Genomic DNA, 26,539 nt, shown 5'->3' on the forward strand with positions numbered 1-26,539 from the left:
GGGCCCTGGCGTGACGGGGGTGACGGGGGTTGCCCACGGGGCTTCCCCCAGGAAACCACGCAAGCGTAATGCGGGGCACCTTGGGGAATCGGAGGTTCCTCCTTCCTTTTTTGATAAGGGTGCACCCTCGCAGCTGTGGCTACCCTCCCGGGAGGGCTTTTTGCCCGGGGTTATTGGTGACAAAGGTCATCCCAAATCCGATCTCTTTGTGGGATCTGCATTGGGCATGGTTGATGATTCGGACGGAGACTCTTCCTCAGCTGAGGATCTGGAAACGGGGCGTCCGTGGCGTCCGGCTGCCTATATCCCGGATGCTCAGGACCCGGGGGAGTCGGATTCCGACATGTTTGAGCCGGAAGGCATTTATCATCCCCGCTCTTCCGAACGGCACCCGGATCCTAAGGTAGCAGATTACGTGGCGGGTAAGCTCTGTCAACCGCTAGACAAAGAGGTGCGGGCACGGCTCAGAGCAGGGTGTCCCTGCCCCACTCTTCCTGATAGAGTGGCCGCCACTCCGGAGTTGGATCCGAAACTTTGTACTTTCTTTGGGAAGTACGTTAAAGACCCAAAGAAGGGGATTGATAGATCTTGGCGAGCATGCCAAGATAAACTCCTGGACGTCGTGGGACCCCTCACACAAATCATCCAATTGGCTGAGCGGGCCAATTTGTCGGTTACACCGCTTCAGACTGAGGTCGTGGCAGGTTGGGCCCAGCGGGCTTTATGCCTTCTGGGTAATTCCAACTGCGCCATTTCGGCGGAGAGGCACCGTTCTCTGCTGCTTAAGATTGACCCTAAGCTGGGGGAATTATCAACCTCAGAGGCAGGAGCGGTGGCGCAGGGGAATCTTTTCGATGACCCCTTCGTCAAGGAGCTGGGGAAGTTTGTGGCCACTTTTTCGGCCCTGGACAAGGCCCAGTCCTCCATAAAGAAAATTTTCCCAGGAAAGGTTTTTGGAGGGGCCGGAAGAGGTAGGGGTCGCTCTTCCGGCTGCCATTTCCAGCATGGCCCTGGTGCTTCCCGCCAATTCCACTGGCAAGACGGTCGCCAGGGAAACTTCTTCCCCAACAGGGGGAAAGGTCGGAGACGAGCGGGTAGAGGAGCCCGTGGTGCAGCCAATGCTCCGGGAGGACCCTCTGGTAAGGATTACCCCTTCTTTCCCTCAAAATCTGGGGGGTCGGCTCCGCGAGTTCAAACACAACTAGGAGCGCATCACGTCGGATGCATGGGTGCTTCAAACGGTGTCAGGCTTTCACATAGAGTTTTGGGGCACCCCAGTCCATGACTCCGTTCCCAATCCTATGGTTTTTTCGGACGCGGATTCGCACCTCGTAGACTCGGAGGTACAGGAGCTACTGCGCAAAGGCGCTATTTGCCCCACGTCGCTTCATCCAAGGGGGTTCATCAGCAACCTCTTCCTGGTGGAGAAGAAGGACAAAGGGTTTCGCCCGGTCATCAATCTGCGGGCCTTCAACGAGTGGGTGGTGTATCGCCACTTCAAAATGGAGGGGATTCATCTCCTGCGGGATATGTTACTCCGAGGGGACTGGATGGTCCGTCTGGACCTCAAGGACGCGTACCTCACGGTCCCCATTTTTCCTCCACATCACAGGTTTCTACAGTTCCGGTGGCAGCAGCAGATATTTGAGTTCACCTCTCTTCCCTTTGGCCTGTCCTCTGCCCCGTGGTGCTTCACCAAACTCCTCAAGCTGGTGGTGGAGCTCCTGCGTTCGAGGGGAGTCCGCCTCATTATTTACCTGGACGATATCCTTCTGATGGATCAGTCCAGGAATTTTCTTATTTCCAATCTGAACATGACTATTGCGCTACTTCAGGATCTGGGGTTTGTGATCAATTTCCAGAAATCCGACCTGACCCCATCGCAGTCGATGACATTTTTGGGGTTCCTGATAGATTCCCAAGCGGCTTCCCTAAGTCTCCTGCTCCAGAAAATTGCAAAGATCAAGAAGGAGCTGAGGATTGTGCTGAGACGGGAGAAGATCTCGCTTCGCCAGTTAGCCAGAGTGGTGGGGTTACTATCCTCATCGATTCAGGCTATTTTTCCAGGAGCTCTTCATTACAGGGCTCTCCAACGTCTCAAGGCATATCATTTACGAAGGGGGCTGACCTACCCCGAACGGATTGCCCTCAATGCGGAAGCCAGAACGGAATTGATGTGGTGGTTGGACCACATGAAAGCGTGGAACGGGAAGGCCATCTTCGGCTCTGCACCCGATTTGATCATAGAGTCAGATGCCAGTCAACACGGCTGGGGAGCCCATTGTGGGGATTTGTCCTTCGGGGTCGGTGGACGCCTAAGGAACTCGACCTTCATATCAATTGTCTGGAGCTTCTGGCGGGTTAGTTCGGAATCAGATCCATGACCCGGGACAGGGTTTCTTGTGTGGTCCTTCTTCGGATGGACAATGTTTCGGCGGTTCAGTATATCACATGCCTGGGGGGAACCCGATCCAGGGCTCTAGCCGAGCAGGCGAAGGATTTTTGGCATTTTTGCCTCGCCCACCAGATTTCGGTCACAGCGGAATACCTACCGGGCATTCACAATGCCACGGCGGACTGGAACTCCAGATATATGACGGATTCCAGCGATTGGCAGCTGGATCCAGCGGTTTTCCGGGCGCTCATGGCCAATTGGGGTCCTTGTACGGTGGACCTGTTTGCCTCGAGGTGGAACGCGCAGCTTCCCTGCTATTTCAGTTGGCGCCCCGATCCGGGGACGGAAGCGGTGGATGCGTTGCAGCAGGACTGGACCTCCTTTCTGGGGTACGCATTTCCCCCCTTCTTGCTGATTCCGAGGGTTCTATCTCTGGTACGCCGTCAACGATCCACGATTATTCTGGTGACCCTGTTGTGGCGCTCTCAGGCGTGGTTCCCAACCCTGTTGGAGCTGTCGTGCGACTTTCCTCTTCGCCTTCCGCTACGCCCCTCAATTCTTCGGGATGCATCGGGCCAGTGGCACCCGTTGGTCCGCCAGGGTCACCTGAAGTTGGCGACCTGGAAGGTTTCCGGAGCCGCTGGCACGATTGCAGACTTTCGCAAGAGGCTCAATCCCTCCTTTCCCAAGCTTGGGCCCCTGGGACTGGAAAGAGGTACAGGTCAGCCTGGTCTCGATGGGTTAGCTGGTGTCTGGACAGACATACCGATCCCGTGGGGGCCCACCTTACGGATGTGCTAAACTTTTTGGCGGAACTTGCCGATTCGGGGTTATCATATTGCACAGTAAACTCTTTCTGGTCCGCTATCTCGGCTGGACATCCGCCTTTAGAGGGCTACCCAGTGGGGTCCCATCCATGGGTTTGCAGGCTACTCAAGGTGGTACGCCTGTCCCGCCCTCCCCTCCCTAGATATTCTGAATTATGGGATGTTAACTTGGTTCTAAGGCTTCTAGCATCCTGGCAGGATAATTCTCTCCTTTCCAGGAAACAGTTGTCAGCGAAATTGGCAATGTTATTGTGTCTCATTTCCTGCAAGAGAGTCTCTGACGTTCGGGCTCTTGATGTGACGGCCAGGGTTTTTTCTCCTGAAGGGGTTACCTTCATGATCTCGCGACGGACAAAGTGTGGCACTAGATCAGTCTCTTATCCGCCGTTTCCTTTTGCCCCAAAGTTGTGCGTGGTGCGTTGTTTGAAGGCATATGAAGAAACCACGGCTGCTCTTCGCCCCTCTGGGGAGAACCAGTTATTGATATCCTTACAGAGGCCGTTCAAGGCAGTCTCCTCACCTACCATTGCTAGGTGGGTTAGATGGATTCTTTCCGAGGCGGGGGTGGACACTCAGGTCTTCGGCGCCCATTCAACTCGAGGGGCCATGGCTTTTAAAGCCGTTCAGGTCGGTGGTAGATTAGAGGACATCATGAATGCGGCAGATTGGTCCTCGGAGTCAGTTTTCAAGAAATTTTATTTTAAACCGATCCATGAGGCGACCTCTCTCGTGGTAAGTAAGCTTTGAACTTGCATAATCCTCGCCTCCGGTCCTGATATAGAATGTAAAATTTCCTAGCTATCGTGAAGGAAAGTTTCAATTCTATTAAGGACACGGAGGCGAGGATTATCCCTCCCGTCACATGTTAAGTTCCGCCCTGCCCGGAATAGACATGGGATCAAGTTCAAGGTGGTATACTTTAAGTACTGGAATACAGGTTTCATTGTATGGTGTTTCTACTGTATAGTTTTCTGTTTGCAGTGATGTAACATTTGGGTATGAGTACCTGATGACTGTTTTCTTTATTTCTAATTGCATTGTGTGCCTAATGTTCTTAGGTTTCAGCGGTTATGTGTTGCGGTTAATTATCTGGGGGCTGATGTCGTATTACTTTTGCTTTTAGGTACTGAGTCAACGTCTACTTGAAGTTCTGCTGTCCCTTCGCAGTGAAGTCGAGGGCGGATGACGTTACGCGATGGCATTTATACTGTCAATAATGTTGTTGGTCATTGGTTCATGGTTTCCATGACTACGGACTCATGGGAGTTGTAGTCTATTAAATGTTTTTGTTTTACTTTGAATCTGCTGGTTAATAAAAAGTGAAGAAAGAACTGCATAATCCTCGCCTCCGTGTCCTTAATAGAATTGAAACTTTCCTTCACGATAGCTAGGAAATTTTACATTACTCCGTGTTATTTGTAAATTATATTGTAAATGCTGTTTTGACTTTATCTTGTTTGTTGCGCTTACTCGCGGTGTTTGAAATTGGTGTTTCCTTTGATTTCATTGACCAGTCGGCAAGTTGCTGCATGTTTATTTTCTTTCTTTTTCCCTTGGGTCTCGCGCGTTTCCTTCATGCGCACTGCGTTCCTGGAACGGTTACATGGAACGGTTACAGCCGCTCCTCAAGCGTTGAGCCGTTATTTCGGCTCGCGCTTGAGGACCGAGGTGTTTTCCCGTTTGCCTCGCGTCTCCTTCAGGCTTTATTAGCGCGTTCCTAGCGCTGCACCTACCGGATAGTCTCCTTTCTCCGACGTGCTCCTCTGCCTTCTGTAGTCTGTCAGTAAGACGTATTTGGTACACACCTCGGGCGGTGCTTATTGGAGTTTGCAACTTCCCCCTTTTTTACATTAACCCTTAAGCACCTAGTTTTGACTGTTTGAATTGTTTTACTTGTGCCTTCAGTACTTCATAGCAAATATGGAGTCTGGCAGTTCCACTTCCCCTCAGGCTGACCAGGAGGAAGTTTCTGCTATTAAACAAGACATAAATATGTTTATACAAAACTCTGTACAACAAGCTGTCAATACTTCCATAAATAAACTATCAAAACATCTGGAATCTTCAGTTTTAAAGATGCTCAACAAGTCTTTATCTGCCCAGTCTGCAGGGGATTGCAGACAGCGCCCTTCCCCCAGGTCAAAAATTTTACAAAAATTGGCACTAAAGATTTGTGAGGTTTCCTCACCCATGGCAGAGGACGCGGTTCCTCAAAAGGCTCCAATTAAGGAGAATAAAATTCCAGAAGGTACAGCTCAAAAACACAAGGCCAAAACTAAACATGTTATGTCTCCCTTAATAATTTCATCTATACATGACACTGATGACGATGTACCTGATGCAGATTCAGATGCTGATCCATCTGACCATGATGATTTTTGTTCTTCGCCCATCTCTAAGAAGTCTAAACTCTCCTCCTCTGATGCAGGCACCTCAAATCCACTTCTGGATTGTGAAGGTCTGCCTATGTTTGATCCCTCCTTTATTTTACACCCCAATTCGACTGAATGGTTCCCAGCTGCTCATGTGGGGGAATATGTGTCAGCCAAATTATTTAGTTCACTGGACAAACAAACACGGGCCAAGCTCAGATCAGAGTGTCCTCGTCCCTCTCTTGCGCATAAGTCTTCCACTACCCCTATCATTGCCAACCCATCTTAACATTCTTCACCAAATTCAGCAAAGATCCTAGAAAAGGAATTGATAAAGCCTGGTCCTCATGTCAGGACAAATTATTGGATATCATTGGTCCTCTCACTCAAATTTTTGATATGGCTGAATCTGCCAGGATTGATGGGTCTTTTATTGATCCTGAAGAACTTTCCTTATGGGTCCAGAGGTCGGTTTGCCTTCTGGGAAACGCTAACTCTGCTATTTCTCAGGAAAGGCAAAGGCATTTTACTCAAACTAGACCCTAAACTTGTACACCTGGCCACACTCCAACCTCAGGTAAAAACAGAGGGTTTTCTATTTGGTGACAACTTTATTAAAGAACTGGGCAAATACGTAGCCACTTTCACCTCGCTGGACAAGGCTCAACAGTATTTAAAGAAGGTATTTCATCAGCGGGTTTTTGTCAGGGCCGGCAGAGGCAGAAGCCGCTTTGCCGGCCGCTCCTACTACAATCAAGGCTCCCGTGGCAATTACAAAACAGGATACCAAGAATTCAGGCCAGAGTTTTATCCGCAAAGGACCAGAGGTTTTCGCTCCAGAGGCTTCAAGTATACCAGAAATACCAACCAAACAGGTAAATCCTTTCCTTTCTCATGTCCCCGTGGGCGGTCGTCTTTGTCACTTTTTCCCAAATTGGTTACTAATCACCTCAGATCCTTGGGTTCTAAGCACTTTTCAGAGTTATATGATAGAATTCTACTCAATCCCAGTGCAAACCATCGCCCCTCCTCTTCCTCGTTTCTCTACAGACATGTCCGCTCTTATTTCTTCGGAAGTTCAGTCTCTTCTGCAGAAGCAGGCTATTGCTCTCACTCATCCAGATCCTGCAGGTTTCACCAGCTCCATTTTCTTGGTTCAAAAGAAGAACAAGAAGATGCGACCTGTTATCAACCTCAAGTTTTTCAACCAGTTTGTTGTTTACCGCCACTTCAAGATGGAAACCATCCTTCATCTCAGAGACTCCCTACTGTAGAACGATTAGAAGGTTCGTTTGGATTTGCAGGACGCTTACTTGGTCGTCCCGATACATCCAGAACACAGGAAGTTTCTCCAATTCCAATGGCTCGACCAATTCTTCCACCTTACATCTCTACCTTTCGGTCTCTCCTCAGCTCCATGGTGTTTCACCAAACTCATGAAGCCAGTGGTGGCACACCTCAGAGCTCAGGGTGTAAGACTCCTCATCTATCTAGACGATATTCTCCTCATGAGTCAATCGCCACAATTACTCACAACGCACCTCAATCAAACCTGTACTCTCCTATCGGACTTGGGTTTCATTATCAACAAGGAGAAATCTCTTATTCTTCCTACCCAAAGTATAGAATTCTTAGGTTTTCTAATAAACTCAGTTTCGGCCACCCTGCTACTCCCTTCTGCGAAAATAAAATCTATAAAGTCAGAGATTCTTCAAGTATTATGTCATTCGTCCATTTCCCTAAGAACTCTCGCTTGCGTCGTCGGTCTTCTTTCTTCTTCCATACAGGCTATATTTCCAGGTCCCTTGCATTACCGGGCCCTTCAGCGTTTAAAGATTCAACATTTACGCAAAGGGCTTTCTTATGCAGACGTTATTCCTCTGGATTACGATTCCGGTACAGGGTTGCAATGGTGGACAGACCATTTAGACGCCTGGAACGGGAGAACTATCTTTCCATCAGCCACAGATCTTGTATTAGAGTCAGATGCAAGCCTAACCGGCTGGGGGGCCCGCTGTGGCCCAATCTCGACTGGAGGTTCATGGTCGTTAGAGGAGTCCAAATTGCATATCAGTTGTTTAGAGATGCTTGCAGGCTCCTTTCCAATCAGAAGCCTCGCAAAGAACAAGGTCTGTTGTGCTATCCTTCTCAGGATGGACAATATTTCGGCGGTCCGCTACATAAACCATCTCGGAGGTACAAGATCCAAACCTCTAGCAGAATTAGCAAAGAGCTTTTGGGAGTTTTGCCTTACAAACCAAATTTCGGTTCATGCAGAGTATCTTCCGGGAACTCTCAACTCCGTTGCCGATTGGCACTCTCGTCATCTCCACGACTCAAGCGATTGGAAGCTCCATCCCACGATCTTTCATTTTCTTCAGAACAAATGGGGGCCCACGACGATCAATTTGTTCGCATCTCGTCTCAACTCACAACTCCCTCAATTCTTCAGCTGGCGTCCGGATCCTTTGGCCCTGGCCTCCGATGTATTCCTTCAAGATTGGTCCAAATTTCTCTCACACGCTTTTCCCCCCTTTGTTATGATCAGCAGGGTGCTCGCCCAGGTTCGCCGTCAGCAAGCTACTTTAATTCTTATTGCCCCATTCCGGCAATCCCAGATTTGGTTTCCAACTCTTCTGGAACTAGCCATAGATTTTCCTTTTCTCATCCCTTCTTTCCCATACCTCCTTTTGGACCCTCTGCAAAGTCTTCACAACCTCATTCTGGACCACCTCCTGTCTCTTTCTGCATGGAAAATTTCGGGAATCCCCAACATTTCCCTATCATTTTGTCACAAACTTCGGAATACATCAGACAGTCCTGGGCTCCTGGAACAACAAAAGCTTATAAGTCAGCTTGGGCTTTATGGCATAGCTGGTGTCTGGGAAAACACATCGATTCCCTTTCAGCAGATGTCACCTTTATAGTGAATTTCCTTGCCGCTGAGGCTAGTAAGGGCAAAGCATATTGTACTATTAATTTGTACAGGTCAGCCATTTCTTCTAATCACCAGTTCGTCAACAGAAAACCGGTGGGTGAACACCCGCTTATTTGTCATCTTTTAAAGGGAGTAAAGTTTGCCATTCCTCCGTTACCTAAATACAGATTGTTGTGGGATGTTCATGTAGTTCAGAATTTTTTCCTCTCATGGCCCGACAATTCTTCCCTTACTCTGAAGATGTTGTCGGCCCAACTCACTATGTTGTTGTGCCTTATTTCTATTAAACGTCTTTCTGATGTCAAAGCTCTAGATATTTCCGCGAGACAGTTTACTCCTTCCGGTGTGTTATTTATTGTGTCTCAAAGAACAAAAACAAATTTACAGTCTGTTTTTTATCCATATTTTCCGGATCGTCCTAAATTATGTGTTGCACAATGTTTAAAAGCTTATGAACTCATGACTGCTCATCTAAGAACGTCCTCAACTCATCAACTGCTTATTTCCTTCAGGAAACCTTACAAGCCTGTGTCTTTGGCTACGTTGGCCCGCTGGGTTAAGTGGATCATGTCTTTGGCCGGGACTGACACCTCCAAATTTGGAGCTTACTTTTCCAGAGGTGCTATGGCTTCCAAAGTCTTTTGGACGGGTTCTCGAATGAGGACATTCTTAGATCTGCAGATTGGTCTAATGACAATGTTTTTAGAGTATTTTACTGTAAACCAGTAGATAATGGGGGTCATTATGACCCTGGCGGAAGGCGGAGAAGCGGCAGTAAGACCGCCAACAGGCTGGCGGTCTATTTTTTTGTATCATGATCATGGCGGTTACCGCCATGGTCATCCGCCGCTTCTCCGTTCCGCCCACCGGGCTGGAGACCTGGGTCTCCAGCCCAGCGGGCGTCACTATACCGCCGGCGGTATTTGGACCCGGCTGACCGCCATGGATTTCATGCGGTTTGAAACCGCCATAAAATCAATGGCGGTAAGTACTATCAGTGCCAGGGAATTCCTTCCCTGGCACTGATAAGGGTCTCCCCCACCCTCCACCCCACCCGACTCCCTCCCCTACCCCTCCACCACCCCTGCCACCCCCCAAAGGTGGCAGGACCCCTCTCTCCACCCCGACCCCCAACATAACATCACTCATACACACACGACACGCACGCAGGCACCACCAACACACATACACGCACACACACCAACATACATGCCAACATCCACACACAGAGTCAGACACGCACACCCACATTCAAACATACACGCACACATCCATACAGACATACCTACAGACATACACACACTCATTCCCAAACACATAACACCCCCGCAAGCATACACGCACTCACACACCCCCTCTACATACACACACGCACACCCTCATGCACGCACACAACACACAACACCCCCTCTCCCCCCTCCTCTCACGGACGATCGACTTACCTGGTCCGACGATCCTCCGGGAAGGGACGGGAGCCATGGGGGCTGCTCCGCCGACACCACACCGTCAACAGAACACCGCCACACCGAATCACAGGACGTAATTCGCTGGGCGGTGTTCTGTTGGCGTGGAGGTGGAGCAACCTCCACTTCCCCGCCAGTATGGCTGTTGGCGGCTCTCCGTCCGTAAAAGGACGGAGAGCTGCCAACGGTCATACTAGGCCGAGCGGCAAACCGCCACCACTTGCGGTATTCCGCACGGTGGTCCCTCGGCGGTCTTGGAAAAAGACCGCCGAGGTCAAAATGACCCCCAATGTTTCTTCGAATGTCATTAATTTGCTTTAAACTTGTATAATAGGAGCCTCCTGTCTTGTCATAAAATGTAGATTTTCCTAGTTTTAATGACGGAAAGTCTTAATTTTATTAAAGACACGGAGGCGAGTATTATCCCACCCTTGTTGTAGTAACTATTGTCTGTTTTATTTCTCCCATCCCTTTAGTGTCAACATCGTCTGTTCAACCTGCTACCTAAACCTTTGAGTCATGGTGTGGATGCTCCATCAACATCTACCCTCTCACCTTATCCACTCCTTTGTCTGGCGGATCACCAATGTGCTTCTCTCCACCATCAGTTTCCTGGACTTATGAACTTTTGCTCCGAGTTGTTATCTTTTATTATGGCTGTTCTCATTTTGGCTTCTATTTTTCCTTTATTTCGTACCAGCTGAATGTTAAGCGCAAGAAAAGAGGGCTGTTCGCAGTCCAGTTACGTCATAATACCATACATTGATGTTCATTGGTTATTGTATATGGACTACAAATTGTTTCCCATTGGCTGGTTTTCTCTACGCCCATGGGATTTGTAGTTTTTCTTCACTTGCTGCTGTTTTATTAAAGCAAGAAAAGAACGCATAATACTCACCTCTGTGTCTTTAATAAAATTAAGACTTTCCGTCATTAAAACTAGGAAAATCTAAATTTTTCAATTCTATCAAGGACACGGAGGCGAGGATTATGCTTCTCTTTCTATGCTCTTTATTTAACAGCAGCCAATCAAAAACGATAAAACCAAAAAACTACATATCCCCATGTCTGAATATGTCACGTGATAACCATAGATGAGGACGTCTATAAAGTGTTGCCTCACACCAATCAACTCCTCTTTCTTTGCCAAATACTCGCGACAGATTGAAAGTCACAGTCTTAAACATGAATCCTGCAAACAAATCCCTGGAAAAAGATGACCTGGAGAACCGAAGAAGTGGCCCCATCCATCCTGGAAACTTGAAACAACGACTGAACGAACTGAGAATTACTTCTCATCATTTCCTAGAAAAGGAGAAAAATCAGACCATAAAAACTGAACATCATAAAATGATCCTTATACATACTATCAAATAGGGTGGGATAGCACTGAAATGCAATACCCTTGTGCATAAGCTTCATATTATCATGATGTACAACAAGATAACATATATAAACAGTGCAGTGGGATAATCCTCGCCTCTGTGTCCTTAATAGAATTGAAAAATTCTTAATGCGAATGCTAGAATTTTTTTTATTCTGTGTCAGGACCGGAGGCTCAGATTATGCTTGTTTAAAGCTGATTTACTACCACCGATGCAATATCCACAATAGGTTTACGGTAGAAAGTTTTAAAAGTAGAAGGGGAAGACCAGTCTGCCGCCCTTAGAATGTCTTCTAAACATGAGCCCAAAGCAAAAGACTTCGAGGCCATAGCACCTCTGGAAGAGTGAGCACCAAATTTAGATATATCAATGCCTGCTTCGTTCAGTAACCTTCGCATCCATCTAGCCAGCGTGGCTGATGAAACAGCATGATAAGGTTTAACCAAAGAAATGAGTAATTAACCCCCCATATCAGAACAAAATTCTTCTGTACTCACCTCATAAGCTCTGAGACACTGTACCACACAAAGTTTGGGATTGTCCACGAAACTGGGATAAGAAACTGACTTCAGGTTACATTTAGTTCTTCGCAAAATGGAAAAAGTCACTCCATCAGGAGAAAACTCCCTCCCTTCTAAATCCAGAGCTCTAACATCCGAGACTCTCTTACAAGAAATTAAACATAACAACATTGTAAGTTTGGCCGAGAGCTGCTTTCTAGATAAAAATCTATTTGGCGGCCATGATTCTAAAAAACGTAGAACAATGTTCACATCCCAAAGGGAAGAGTAGCGAGGACGAGGAGGATTAGCCAATCTGATTCCTCTCATTAATTTTCAAACAATGGGAAACTCCCCAACAGGTTTGCCCTCAATAGGCAAATGTCCCACCGAAATAGCAGATTGATAGTTATTAATCTATCGATAAGCTAGACCTGATGCAGCTAAAGAAGATAAAAAATTTAGGACCAGACAGCAATCTGCTGAAGAAGGATTTGCACCCCTAGCACTACACCAAGCACTCCAGCGTTTCCAAGCAGAAGCATATCTCTTGTGTGTACTGGAGGACCAGGAACCCGCAATTAAATCGGAAGATTCCTGTGATAGTCCTGGGACACTCCATCTTTCCCTGAAAGACGCCACGCCACCAGGGATAACTGTCCTGACAGAACCAATGGATGCAGAAGACCCATAGGGTCCTGGAGTAGGTTCTCCCTGAAGGGAAGCAGGATCGGATGATCGCAACTCAACTCCATTGCCAGTGGAAACCAGGCCTGTGACCTCCAAAGAGGAGTCAACAAAACCAGATCCACTTGCTGACGTCTGATCTGTGCCAACACCCTGGGGATCATCAAGAAGGGAGGAAAAGCGTACCCCTGTTCCTGAGACCACTTCTGAAGGAAGGCATCTGTGTCCGTTGCTTCAGGGTCCGGCCTCCAACTGATAAAACGTTTGATCTGCTGATTGAGCCGATACGCAAACAAGTCTATCGAGAAGGGAACCCACCGGGCAAAGAGTGCCCGGAAAACTCTGGGGTGCAGTCTCCATTCGCTGTAATCTCTCAGATGCCACGAGTTCCAGTCCGCAACGAGGTTGCTGGTCCCTGGAAGATACCCCGCGATGACTGAGATCCTGTGCTGAAGGCAAAAGTGCCAAAATTCCTTGGCGATCTCCGCTAAAATGCGGGAACGGGTTCCCCCCAATTTGTTGACATATCTCACCACAGAGATATTGTCCATGCGTAGAAGGATACAACAGTTCACCTTGAGTGGGGAGAGACTCTTGATCGCATATGAGTCGGCCAGGAGCTCCAAACAATTGATGTGAAGATTCAGCTCCGTGTTGGACCATCGGCCTCCCGTGGAGACTGATTTGCAACAGGCTCCCCAGCCCCGACTGGCATCGGACTCTTCACTACATCCGGGGACGAGCTGAAGATAGCTCTGCCGTTCCATGCCTCCATGTGTTCCAACCACCAAGTCATCTCTGAGCGAGCTTCCTCGGAGAGGAGAACTTGGTCCGCATAACTGAGACCCTTTTGAAGATGGGAGATTTTTAATCGTTGAAGGGCTCGGTAGTGGAGAGGACCTGGGAATATCGCTTGGATCGAAGAAGAGAGCAGGCCCACCATGCGGGCAATCGCCCTCAATGATACAGTCTGTTTGGATAAGAGAGACCTCAACTCCCTCTTGATCGACTGAATCTTCCCCGGGGGAAGTACCAATTGAGATCGAATGGAGTCTATCTGAAAACCCAGAAAATCCATCTGTTGTGAGGGGGTCAGAATGGATTTCTGGGCATTGATTATAAAACCCAAACTCTGAAGCAGAGACACAGTCCACACCAGATGTGAATGCAGAAGGTCTTGATCAAAATGTCATCTAGGTATATTATTAGAAGGACCCCCTGAGAGTGCAGGGACTCTACAACTGGTCGCATCACCTTCGTGAAGCACCAGGGGCAGATGACAGGCCAAAAGGAAGAACCTTGTACTCGTAATACTTGTCTTCCCAAAGGAATTGAAGAAATCAACATCTGAACTTGCAATCATTCTCACCTGTGGATCCTGACTCCTGGGAGAAAGATTGGTGGCCTTTGGATCTCCCCCTGCGGAACCTGGATCGACCTGCTCTCGGTCGTGATGGGTAGAAGGTTGAAGAGGAGGAGTCATACTCCTGAAAAACGCCTCTTCCTTGATGGTAATAACCACGTTGAGGGCCTTGCTGGTTGAAGCGGCCGAAGGCACGCCCTCTGTAGCGTCCGCCCCCTCGAAAAAGTGGACGCAGCACCCGTCTGATTGAACCCTGGGCCTTGTCCAAACTTGCAGAGGTTGATACGAATTTCGAAAGTTCTTTTATGAAGGGAGAACCAAACAGTAAACCCTGAGCCACAGGGCCTGATTCAGAGGTAGCCAAATCTGCCAACTTGGGGTCCAATTTCATCAAAACGGAGCAACGACGCTCCGAAGATATGGCGCAATTAGTGTTGCCCAGGAAACAAAGCGCTCGTTGACCCCAACCCACCAAAATGTCAGGGTTAATGACCTCTCCTGATTCCTTGGCTTGAAAAGCCAACTCTAAAAACTTTGTTAGTGGTCCGGAAATGTCTAATAGTTTATCCTGACACCCACGCAAGGCGCGATCTATACCCTTCTTTGGATCCTTGGCCGATTTTTTAAGAAAAGTGACTAAAGTAGGATCCAGTTCGGGGGTCTCAGTCAACCTGGAGGGGAAATCCTGTCTGGGGCATCCAGACCACAGCCTGGAGCGAACCTCCTTATCAAAGCTATGCCTAATGTGGGATTCCACATAATCTGCCACTTCAGGAGGTGTCAACCACAGCAAAGACCTGGGATGTACAATGTCTTCCGGCTCAAAAGTCAAGACTCTAGAAGTAGGAGCATCCTGGTGATGATCCTTCTTTTTGCGTTTGCGAGGGGGGTCATCTCCCTGCTCAGATGAGTGTTCAGAGGAAGAAGAAGAAGCTGGGTCACTTGCAGCTTTCTTTTGTGACGCTGAATTATAGTCATGGTCCCTGGCCATATTCCTGATAAGGCTTTCAAAGTCCGCAGCATGCGGATTACTACTCTGCTTAGAGGCTTGGGTACTCACAGATAGGGAAGGTTCCATGATGGACTGAATGCCCGACGGGGCTACCCAGCCTTGTTGCTCCGCAAAACCCAAAAGGTGGTGCTTAATGGGTTTGATAGCTTGAGCTAAAGCTTGATTAACTGTATGATGCACCCCAGCATCCAGGGCGTATACCAAGTCCTGTTCAAAAGAACCAGCCGGTTCATCCAAATAATAGCCATCATCGGCTTGGTCTTCATAGCCAGCCATACTGTTACACAGTAGAGGGGCTCCAGAGGAGCAGTAGAAAATAAAATGCAGGGTGTAGGAAGTTGGCTCTGTATGTGCTATTTCAAAGTAAGGAATAGCATGCACAGAGTCCAAGGGTTCCCCTTAGAGGTAAAATAGTGGTAAAAAGAGATAATACTAATGCTCTATTTTGTGGTAGTGTGGTCGAGCAGTAGGCTTATCCAAGGAGTAGTGTTAAGCATTTGTTGTACATACACAAGACAATAAATGAGGTACACACACTCAGAGACAAATCCAGCCAATAGGTTTTGTTATAGAAAAATATATTTTCTTAGTTTATTTTAAGAACCACAGGTTCAAATTTCACATGTAATAGCTTGTTTGGAAGGTATTGCAGGTAAGTACTCTAGGAACTTTGAATCATTACATTAGCATGAATACTTTTGTCATAAAACACAATAAGCTGTTTTAAAAGTGGACACAGTGCAATTTTCACAGTTCCTGGGGGAGGTAAGTTATTGTTAGTTTTCACAGGTAAGTAAGTCACTTACAGTTCTCAGTTTTTGGTCCAAGGTAGCCCACCGTTGGGTGTTCAGAGCAACCCCAAAGTTATCACACCAGCAGCTCAGGGCCGGTCAGGTGCAAAGGTCAAAGAGGTGCCCAAAACACATAGGCTATAATGGAGAGAAGGGGGTGCCCCGGTTCCAGTCTGCCAGCAGGTAAGTACCCGCGTCTTCGGAGGGCAGACCAGGGGGGTTTTGTAGGGCACCGGGGGGGACACAAAGTAGCACAGAAAGTACACCCTCAGCAGCGCGGGGGCGGCCGGGTGCAGTGTGCAAACACGCGTCGGGTTTCCTTCAGGTTTCAATGGGAGACCAAGGGGTCTCTTCAGCGATGCAGGCAGGCAAGGGGGGGGCTCCTCGGGGTAGCCACCACCTGGGCAAGGGAGAGGGCCTCCTGGGGGTCACTCCTGCACAGAAGTTCCGTTTCTTTAGGGGCTGGGGGCTGCGGGTGCAGGGTCTTTTCCAGCCGTCGGGAAATGGAGTTCAGACAGTCGCGGTCAGGGGGAGCCTGGGGATTCCCTCTGCAGGCGTCGCTGTGGGGGCTCAGGGGGGACAACTTTGGTTACTCACAGTCGTAGAGTCGCCGGAGGGTCCTCCCTGAGTTGGTTGTTCTCCACCAGTCGAGTCGGGGTCGCCGGGTGCAGTGTTGCAAGTCTCACGCTTCTTGCGGGGAATTGCAGGGGCCTTTAAATCTGCTCCTTGTAACAAAGTTGCAGTTCTTTTGGAGCAGTGCCGCTGTCCTCGGGAGTTTCTTGTCTTTTTCGAAGCAGGGCAGTCCTCAGAGGATTCAGAGGTCGCTGGTCCCTTGGAAAGCGTCGCTGGAGCAGGTTCTTTGGAAGGCAGGAGACAGGCCGGTAAGTCTGGGGCCAAGGCAGTTGGTGTCTTCTGGTCTTCCTCTGCAGGGGTCTTTCAGCTCGGCAGTCCTTCTTCTTGTAGTTGCAGGAATCTAAATCTTTAGGTTCAGGGAAGCCCTTAAATACTAAATTTAAGGGCGTGTTTAGGTCTGGGGGGTTAGTAGCCAATGGCTACTAGCCCTGAGGGTGGGTACACCCTCTTTGTGCCTCCTCCCAAGGGGAGGGGGTCACATCCCTAATCCTATTGGGGGAATCCTCCATCTGCAAGATGGAGGATTTCTAAAAGTTAGAGTCACCTCAGCTCAGGACACCTTAGGGGCTGTCCTGACTGGCCAGTGACTCCTCCTTGTTATTCTCATTATTTTCTCCGGCCTTGCCGCCAAAAGTGGGGGCCGGGGCCGGAGGGGGCGGGCAACTCCACTAGCTGGAGTGTCCTGCGGGGCTGTGACAAAGGGGTGAGCCTTTGAGGCTCACCGCCAGGTGTTACAGCTCCTGCCTGGGGGAGGTGTTAGCATCTCCACCCAGTGCAGGCTTTGTTACTGGCCTCAGAGTGACAAAGGCACTCTCCCCATGGGGCCAGCAACATGTCTCTAGTGTGGCAGGCTGCTGGAACCAGTCAGCCTACACAGATAGTCGGTTAAGTTTCAGGGGGCACCTCTAAGGTGCCCTCTGTGGTGTATTTTACAATAAAATGTACACTGGCATCAGTGTGCATTTATTGTGCTGAGAAGTTTGATACCAAACTTCCCAGTTTTCAGTGTAGCCATTATGGTGCTGTGGAGTTCGTGTAAAACAGACTCCCAGACCATATACTCTTATGGCTACCCTGCACTTACAATGTCTAAGGTTTTGCTTAGACACTGTAGGGGCACAGTGCTCATGCACTGGTACCCTCACCTATGGTATAGTGCACCCTGCCTTAGGGCTGTAAGGCCTGCTAGAGGGGTGTCTTACCTATACTGCATAGGCAGTGAGAGGCTGGCATGGCACCCTGAGGGGAGTGCCATGTCGACTTACTCATTTTGTTCTCACTAGCACACACAAGCTGGTAAGCAGTGTGTCTGTGCTGAGTGAGGGGTCTCTTAGGGTGGCATAATACATGCTGCAGCCCTTAGAGACCTTCCCTGGCATCAGGGCCCTTGGTACCAGAGGTACCAGTTACAAGGGACTTATCTGGATGCCAGGGTATGCCAATTGTGGAATCAAAAGTACAGGTTAGGGAAAGAACACTGGTGCTGGGGCCTGGTTAGCAGGCCTCAGCACACTTTCAATTCAAAACATAGCATCAGCAAAGGCAAAAAGTCAGGGGGGTAACCATGCCAAGGAGGCATTTCCTTACACAGGGCAATCAAATTCCTTTTTTAAAACGTGGAGGGAGCTGCCCTGTAAGCAGAGACACGGCAAGTGCAGGCCCAGCCTGAATAAAAATGTATTGAAACCCCAGTGTACAGACACTGGGGTGTAAATGGGGAGCTGAGCCGGTCAGGAGACGTAAATGCTACCCGTCTCTAATTCTTTCATCAAGGATAGAGCGAAACAAATGCTCCTAATCATGAGCGTCAAAGTTCAGAACTCGTCGAGTTCAATTAAGCAAACGCTCCGGAGATCGAGCTTGTAAAATCTTTTGTTTGAACTCGTCGAGTTCCTTCAAGTAAACGCTCCGAACTACGAGCGTGTGAAAATTAGGCCACCGGGGGTGAGAAAACACAAGCTCCAGGAAGGCGCGAGCTATAAATAGCCTGCTGCCACACGCGATCCCTGGGGGTAGGCAGACTAATGCTCTGAGAACGAGCTTCTATTTTTAGATCGAAACCGAAACCAGCAATAAAAAGAGGACTGCGCAGAGACGCACGAGCCCTCGCTCCCCTGCTCCCACTCCACAGAATAATGAAAGCGAGCCGAGCGGTCGCTTCAGGGAGGGAAAACACCGCTCCCAAACCGATAGTAATACACAATAATGAACACTGGATAAAGGAATGTAATGCACTTAACTGGCTGCGAAGCAGCAAAGAAAGAGGAGTTGATTGGTGTGAGGCAACACGTTATAGACGTCCTCCTCTATGGTTATCACGTGACATATTCAGACATTGGGATATGTCGTTTTTTGGTTTTATCATTTTTGATTGGCTGCTGTTAAATAAAGAGCATAGAAAGAGAAGCATAATCTGAGCCTCCGGTCCTGACATAAAATCTAAAGCTCTGTCAAAGGCCTGGACCACAGGGAGGGTGGATGGGTTGTAATGATGGGGTCGAGACCGCCCTTGTACACTAGCAGGAGGTACTTGGTTCATATTGGAATAATGCAAAAGAATTGTATCCCATATTCAACTACTCAATGTAATCTTAGAAGCCTTCTTCCTTTGACCAACAAGGCCATAAGTCACAAATAGAGAGTCTGGCTTCCTGGGCTCCATAGATCACATAATTTAAATAAATAGCATTGACATCCAAACGACTCAACATGCGTTCTTCATAAGAAGAAGGAAAAGGAAAGAAAACTGAAAGAACTAGATATTGAGAGGAATGACACTTAGAAGAGATTTTAGGGATAAACGAAGATCCAATTTTAAGATTACAGCATCATATATAACCAATCAAATAAAAGTCTTGCCACTCTTATTGTGGATTAAGTGTTGGGAAAACCCAGAAGCAGAATTAGTCAGAGCCTGTATGTCAGATTGTCTAGCTTAAGATCATGTGAACAAGATACTGTGGTTGATGTATGTAAAATCGGGCCTTCAGAACTTAGGTTTAATTGATTGGTTTAATTCCCCCACGTGTCTTCCAAGAAACGCCAAGTTGATTGTGAAAGCTAAGTATGCAATCCGCTGTGGGAAGGAGAGGCTGAGAGGTGTTCTTGATATGAAATAATTGGACCTTTATTTGCAGATTGTTACGACTGATAACGCGTCCGGACCTTGTTAATTTAACTTACAAGGGGACTCGTTTTAGGCCAATGAATCTTTTGACCGCGTTTGGGGACTTCCCAGAACGAGATATCCGTTTAGCATTTCAATCAATGGATCAATAAACCTAATCAATATTCACCATAACTAATCAATTTAACTAATCAATGACATGTAATAAGAATCAAACACACCATGACCTCTCAGCCATAAATAACCACATAAATCTAGTAAGAGTTAGGATATTTATTCCCTATTAGTTGCACTCTAGTATCATATTTATTAGTCGCAACATCAATAAGCACATCAATACTACTATTATTTGGCAACTCGAATAAGACTTTATCAAAGCATAGGTCATGAACATTAGAACAAAGCACGACGTCAACATGAATCAACTTTAGCAGAGTATCATTAGTACATTATTCAACAAAGCAAGGATTCAGTCATTTGTCTATTTGCACCCGATATTAATGAACTCCTTAACTAACCAATAATTAGTATCAGCATGTTGGGCTTCATGCAAAACAATTTAGCAACATGAATGTGGAAAACATCTAACTATGCCTCTATCAAAAGAGCAGTTGGTACCTAGAAAGAAAAGGCAAACAGACAATTACAATATATCATCAGATAGTTACCCATCCAAATGGGGCAGCATACAGTGTCAGTCTTCGTCCTCAGGACATCAGTCGGTTCGCCATCAGCCAGGATAAGCAGGTAAGACTCAGCAAGGTATAGCAAAAGGCTCTTCCCTCATAAGGAGGAGAAGTGCATAATAGGCAAAGGGGTAAGGCGAGGATGGTTTAGCGTATCAGACAGTTAAAGACAAAGGTGGTCATTACAACCCTGGCGGACCGTGTTAAAGCGGCGGTAAGACCGCCAACAGGCCGGCGGTAAAAAATTGGAATTACGGTACAAACAGCTTGGCGGTCACCGCCAACAGACAGGCGGAAGACAAAGTACCACCCACAGTGTCACAACCTACCAATCCGCTACCTTTTCCAGGGCGGATTCACCGCGGACAAAAACATGGCGGAAATAGTTACACCCCCAACCCCCCCGGAAGAATGCAAAGACAAAAGGAAATGAGTGTAACCATTGTAATATATTAAAATCAAGTACGCAAAAATATATATATACACCATAAACAAAATATACACCAAGCTTAGTAGTCAAGGTAGTGCTCCAATGAAGTCCGTGGAACACTGGGCCCACACGGTATGGGCGAGGCCCACACAAGATCCCCGACCATGACGGAGAGAACACTGCAGGGGCATCAGAGAGCAAGAAAACATGCACCTCAGGGGGAGGGAAAGGGGGGCACCTCAGCCGGTTGAGTGCACGATGCCAAATCCACGAGGGGGCCACATGCCCACTGTTCAATCCTGGGGAGTGCAAAGCCACAGTCTCTCAAGTCTTTACAGTGGGTGGGTTGCCCACTGTTCCATCCTGGGGAGTGCAAAGCCACAGTCTCTCAAGTCTATACAGTGGGTGGGTTGCCCACTGTTCAATCCTGGGGAGTGCAAAGCCACAGTCTCTCAAGTCTATACAGTGGGTGGGTTGCCCACTGTTCCATCCTGGGGAGTGCAAAGCCACAGTCTCTCAAGTCTCTACAGTGGGTGGTTTGCCCACTGTGCAATCCTGGGGAGTGCAAAGCCACAGTCTCTCAAGTCTCTACAGTGGGTGGGTTGCCCACTGTTCCATCCTGGGGAGTGCAAAGCCACAGTCTCTCATGTCTCTACAGTGGGTGGTTTGCCCACTGTGCAATCCTGGGGAGTGCAAAGCCACAGTCTCTCAAGTCTCTACAGTGGGTGGGTTGCCCACTGTTCCATCCTGGGGAGTGCAAAGCCACAGTCTCTCAAGTCTCTACAGTGGGTGATTTGCCCACTGTGCAATCCTGGGGAGTGCAAAGCCACAGTCTCTCAAGTCTCTACAGTGGGTGGGTTGCCCACTGTTCAATCCTGGGGAGTGCAAAGCCACAGTCTCTCAAGTCTATACAGTGGGTGGGTTGCCCACTGTGCCATCCTGGGGAGTGCAAATCCACAGTCTCTCAAGTGGATGACAGTCTCCACTTGTTCTGGAGGGGGCATGGTGCCCAGAGTGCTTCATCCTGCTAAGGACAGAGTTAGTGGATGTATCTCTTCACTGGTTCTGGAGGGGGCATGGTGCCTAGAGTGCTTCATCCTGCTAAGGACAGAGGTAGTGGATGACAGTCTCCACTGGTTCTGGAGGGGGCATGGTGCCTAGAGTGCTTCATCCTGCTAAGGAAAGAGGTAGTGGATGGCAATATTCACTGGTTCTGGAGGGGGTATGGTGCCTAGAGTGCTTCATCCTGCTAAGGACAGAGGTAGTGGATGGCAATATCCACTGGTTCTGGAGGGGGCTCTGTGCCCAGAGTGCTTCATCCTGCTTGTGACGGACTCAGTAGAGTCAGTGCCCTTGGCGCTCATGGGCCAGAGGTGCTTGTGGCGGCGGTGCCCTGTTCATCGGTGCATGAGGCGGCGGTGCCCTGTTCAGCGGTGCTTGAGGCGGCGGTGCTCTGTTCAGTGGTGCATGAGACGGTGGTGCCCTGTTCAGCGGTGCTTGTAGCGGCGGTGCCCTGTTCAGCGGTGCATGAGGCTGCGGTGCCCATTTTCAGCGGTGCTTGAGGCGGCGGTGCCCTGTTCAGCGGTGCTTGAGGCGGCGGTGTCCTGTTCAGAGGTGCTTGTAGTGGCGGTGCCCTGTTCTGCGGTGCTTGTAGCGGCGGTGCCCTGTTCAGCGGTGCTTATAGCGGCGGTGTCCTGTTCAGCGGTGCTTGTAGCGGCGGTGCCCTGTTCAGCGGTGCTTGAGGCGGCGGGCTCCTTTGTAGTGACTCAGCTGCTGGCGGTCCTCTCTGTCCCAGCGGGGCTTGTGCTGGCGGTCCTCTCTGTCCCAGCGGGGCTTGTGCTGGGGGTCCTCTCTAGCCCAGCGGGGCTTGTGCTGGCGGTCCTCTCTAACCCAGCGGGGCTTGTGCTGGTGGTCCTCTCTAGCCCTTCGGGGCTTGTGCTGGCGGTCCTCTCTAGCCCAGCGGGGCTTGTGCTGGCGTTCCTCTCTAGCTCAGCGGGGCTTGTTTTGGCGGTCCTCTCTAGCCCAGCGGGGCTTGTGCTGGCGGTCCTCTCTAGCCCAGCGGGGCTTGTGCTGGCAGTGGCCTCCTGGGCAGCAGGGCAGGTGCTGGCTGTGGCCTCCTGGGCAGCGGGGATGATGGCGGTGGCCTCATGGGCAGCGGGGATGATGGCGGTGGCCTCCTGGGCAGCGGGGATGATGGCGGTCTCCTCCGCCGTGCTGCTCTTCCCAGACTTTCCGGGTTTCTTGTGGCCCTTCCCCACCTTGGAAGGTGTCGCAGCTGACTCCACATTCCCACCGGGACCCCTGGGAGCGGCTTTGGTGGCTGGAGTCTTCCCCCTCTCCCGCCGGGCACTGGCCAACCTTTGATGCTTGACAGGTGGGGGACTGTCCATGCTGTGGCTCCATGCCACACTGGCTGTCCTGGTGGCCGGTGCACTCCAGATTCCGGTGACTACAGGCACCACTGGTCCCGGAGATGTTGTGGCTGAGGTGCTAGGTTGGGACCTGGAGAGTCAGGCCCTAGGAGACGGACGGGGTGGAGGAGGTGTGGGAAAGAGGTCAAGGTTGAACAGGAAAAGGTTTTGGGAGACACTGGGACGGGTAGCTGGAGGGGGTTTGGGAGTGGAGGAAGAGGTTGTGGTTGTAGGAGGTGTTCGTTTGGTGACTTTGGGTGAAGGTGCATGCGCTGGAGGCTGTCGTGAGGTGGATGGCTGTTGGGTGGGTGTGTGCCTGCGTTTGTGTATCTTGGGAGGTGGTGTCACAGACACACTGGGAGAGGACACAGGGGATGTAAGGAAATCGCTCCCTGTTGCAGTTACCCCCCACTTTTTGCCTGATACTGATGCTGACTTGACTGAGAAGTGTGCTGGGACCCTGCTAAACAGGCCCCAGCACCAGTGTTCTTTCACCTAAACTGTACCATTGGTTCCACATTTGGCACACCCCTGGCACACAGAGAAGTCCCTTGTAAAAGGTACCAGTGGTACCAAGGGCCCTGTGACCAGGGAAGGTCTCTAAGGGCTGCAGCATATGTTGTGCCACCCTTAAGGACCCCTCACCTAACACATGCACACTGCCATTGCAGATTGTGTGTGTTGGTGGGGAGAAAAAGGCAAAGTCGACATGGAATCCCCCTAAGGGTGCCATGCACACAAAATACTGCCTGTGGCATAGGTAAGTCACCCCTCTAGCAGGCCTTACAGCCCTAAGGCAGGGTGCACTATACCACAGGTGAGGGCATAGTCTATTCTTAGACATTGTAACTACAGTGTGGCCATATTAAGTATATGGTCTGGGAGTTTGTCAAAAACGAACTCCACAGCTCCATAATGGCTACACTGAATACTGGGAAGTTTGGTATTAAACTTCTCAGAATAATAAACCCACACTGATGCCAGTGTTGGATTTATTAAAAAATGCACACAGAGGGCATCTTAGAGATGCCCCTTGTATTTTACCCAATTGTTCAGTGCAGGACTGACTGGTCTGTGCCAGCCTGCTGCTGAGAGACACGTTTCTGACCCCATGTGGTGAGGGCCTTTGTGCTCTCTGAGGACAGAAACAAAAGCCTGTTCTGGGTGGAGGTGCTTCACACCTCCCCCCTGCAGGAACTGTAACACCTAGCAGTGAGCCTCAAAGGCTCAGGCTTTGTGTTGCAATGCCCCAGGGCACTCCAGCTAGTGGCGATGCCCACCCCCTGGATACAGCCCCCACTTTTGGCGGCAAGGCCGGAGGAGATAATGAGAAAAACAAGGAGGAGTCACTGGCCAGTCAAGACAACCCCTAAGGTGCCCTGAGCTGAAGTGACTCTGACTTTTAGAAATCCTCCATCTTGCAGATGGTCCCCCAATAGGATTAGGGATGTGCCCCCCCCCCTCAGGGAGGAGGCGCAAAGAGGGTGTAGCCACCCTCAGGGCTAGTAGCCATTGGCTACTAACCCCCCAGACCTAAACACACCCCTAAATTGAGTATTTAGGGGCCCCCAGAACCAAGCAAGATAGATTCCTGCAACCTGAAGACGAAGGACTGCTGACCTGAAAGCCCTGCAGAGAAGACCGAGACACCAACTGCTTTGGCCCCAGCCCTACCGGCCTGTCTCCCCACTTCAAGAAAAACTGCACCAGCGACGCGTCCCCCAGGGTCCAGTGACCTCTGAAGCCTCAGAGGACTACCCTGAATCTAAAAGGACCAAGAACTCCTGAGGACAGCAGCTCTGCTCCAAAGAAGAAACAACTTTGCAACAAAGAAACAACTTTTAAAGGACTGCACGTTTCCCGCCGGAAGTGTGAGACTTTCCACTCTGCACCCGACGCCCCCGGCTCGACCTGCGGAGAAACAACACTACAGGGAGGACTCCCCGGCGACTGCGACCCTGTGAGTAGCCAGAGTTGACCCCCCTTAGCTCCCCCAGCGACGCCTGCAGAGGGAATCCAGAGGCTCCCCCTGACCGCGACTGCCTGCTTCTAAGAACCCGACGCCTGGTAAAGACACTGCACCCGCAGCCCCCAGGACCTGAAGAGTCCGACCTCCAGTGCAGAAGCGACCCCCAGGTGGCCCTCTCCCTTGCCCAGGTGGTGGCTACCCCGAGGAGCCCCCCCCTTGCCTGCCTGCTTCGCTGAAGAAATCCCTGGGTCTCCCATTGAGCTCTATTACAAACCCGACGCCTGTTTGCACTCTGCACCCGGCCGCCCCCGTGCCGCTGAGGGTGTACTTTTTGTGCTGACTTGTGTCCCCCCTGGTGCCCTACAAAACCCCCCTGGTCTGCCCTCCTAAGACGCGGGTACTTACCTTCTGGCAGACTGGAACCGGGGCACCCCCTTCTCCATTTAAGCCTATGGCGGTCATTCTGACCCTGGCGGTCAAAGACCGCCAGGGCGGAGGACCGCGGGAGCACCGCCGACAGGCCGGCGGTGCTCCAATGGGGATTCCGACCGCGGCGGTAAAGCCGCGGTCGGACCGGCACCACTGGCGGGCTCCCGCCAGTGTACCGCCGCCCCATTGGATCCTCCACGGCGGCGCAGCTTGCTGCACCGCCGCGGGGATTCCGACCCCCCCTACCGCCATCCAGATCCCGGCGGTCCGACCGCCGGGATCCGGATGGCGGTAGGGGGGGGTCGCGGGGTCCCTGGGGGCCCCTGCAGTGCCCATGCCACTGGCATGGGCATTGCAGGGGCCCCCGTAAGAGGGCCCCTACATGTATTTCACTGTCTGCTGTGCAGACAGTGAAATACGCGACGGGTGCAACTGCACCCGTCGCACAGCTTCCACTCCGCCGGCTCGATTCCGAGCCGGCTTCATCGTGGAAGCCTCTTTCCGGCTGGGCTGGCGGGCGGTCTGAAGGCGACCGCCCGCCAGCCCAGCGGGAAAGTCAGAATTACCGCCGCGGTCTTTCGACCGCGGAACGGTAACCTGACGGCGGGACTTTGGCGGGCGGCCTCCGCCGCCCGCCAAGGTCAGAATGACCGCCTATGTGTTTTGGGCACCACTTTGACCTCTGCACCTGACCGGCCCTGAGCTGCTGGTGTGGTAACCTTGGGGGTTGCCCTGAACCCCCAACGGTGGGCTACCTTGGACCCAACTTTGAACCCTGTAGGTGGTTTACTTACCTGCAAAACTAACAAATACTTACCTCCCCCAGGAACTGTTGAAATTTGCACTGTCTAGTTTTCAAATAGCTTATTGCCATTTTTGCCAAAACTGTATGTGCTATTTTGCTGATTCAAAGTTCCTATGATACCTAAGTGAAGTACCTTTCATTTGAAGTATTGATTGTAAATCTTGAACCTGTGTCTCCTAAAATAAACTAAGAAAATATATTTTTCCTATACAAAAACCTATTGGCCTGGAATTGTCTTTGAGTGTGTGTTCCTCATTTATTGCCTGTGTGTGTACAACAAATGCTTAACCCTACCCTCTGATAAGCCTACTGCTCG

The sequence above is a fragment of the Pleurodeles waltl genome, chromosome 3_1 (assembly GCF_031143425.1).
Source record: "Pleurodeles waltl isolate 20211129_DDA chromosome 3_1, aPleWal1.hap1.20221129, whole genome shotgun sequence".
NCBI classification, from domain to species: Eukaryota; Metazoa; Chordata; class Amphibia; order Caudata; family Salamandridae; genus Pleurodeles; species Pleurodeles waltl.